Genomic DNA, 621 nt, shown 5'->3' on the forward strand with positions numbered 1-621 from the left:
ATCCGAACGAGACACCACGTCAACCGGCGCCGAGAGTCCCGTGAAGACATGAGGGCGCCAGGAGCGCAGGCTGGTCCTTGAGAGCCCGGGTCGGGGGGCCGGGATGGGGGAAGGGAGGCGCGGGGCCCGGGGAGGGGAGGGGTCGGGAGGCGGCGGTGAAGGAGGGAAAGGAGAGCAGCCAGGAGACGCCCGAGCTCCCGAGGCGGGGGCTCGGGGTGCGAGTGGGTGACGCGAGGCGCCCCTCCCGGAGGTGCAGGGAGAGAGCGCTCAGCGTGTGGAGACGCTGCCGGGCTCGTGCCTCCTCCTCGCCGGGTAGATCCGGAGGAATGTGAGGAGCTCGGCGCAGACCAGCCGGAGGGGGCAATCCCAACTTGACCGCGGCGCCCGCGCCCGGCTTCTCCCTGGCGCCTGGCTTTCTGAGCTCGGGCTCTGTCGGGCTACAGGGCTACACTGGGCTTTCCTCGCGCCTGTCGAAGGCGTTCCTCCCTCCTCGGGTGTCTTCTAGCCCGTTCGCTTTGCTGCAGGGCAGAAGGCAGTGGCGAGGAGAGCAGCTAGCTGCTGGCCAGAGTTCTCCTAGCACTACGGAGGAGAGATGTGGAGCGGCCCGGGGAGGGAAGCCGA

Source organism: Camelus bactrianus, chromosome 3 (genome assembly GCF_048773025.1).
Source record: "Camelus bactrianus isolate YW-2024 breed Bactrian camel chromosome 3, ASM4877302v1, whole genome shotgun sequence".
NCBI classification, from domain to species: Eukaryota; Metazoa; Chordata; class Mammalia; order Artiodactyla; family Camelidae; genus Camelus; species Camelus bactrianus.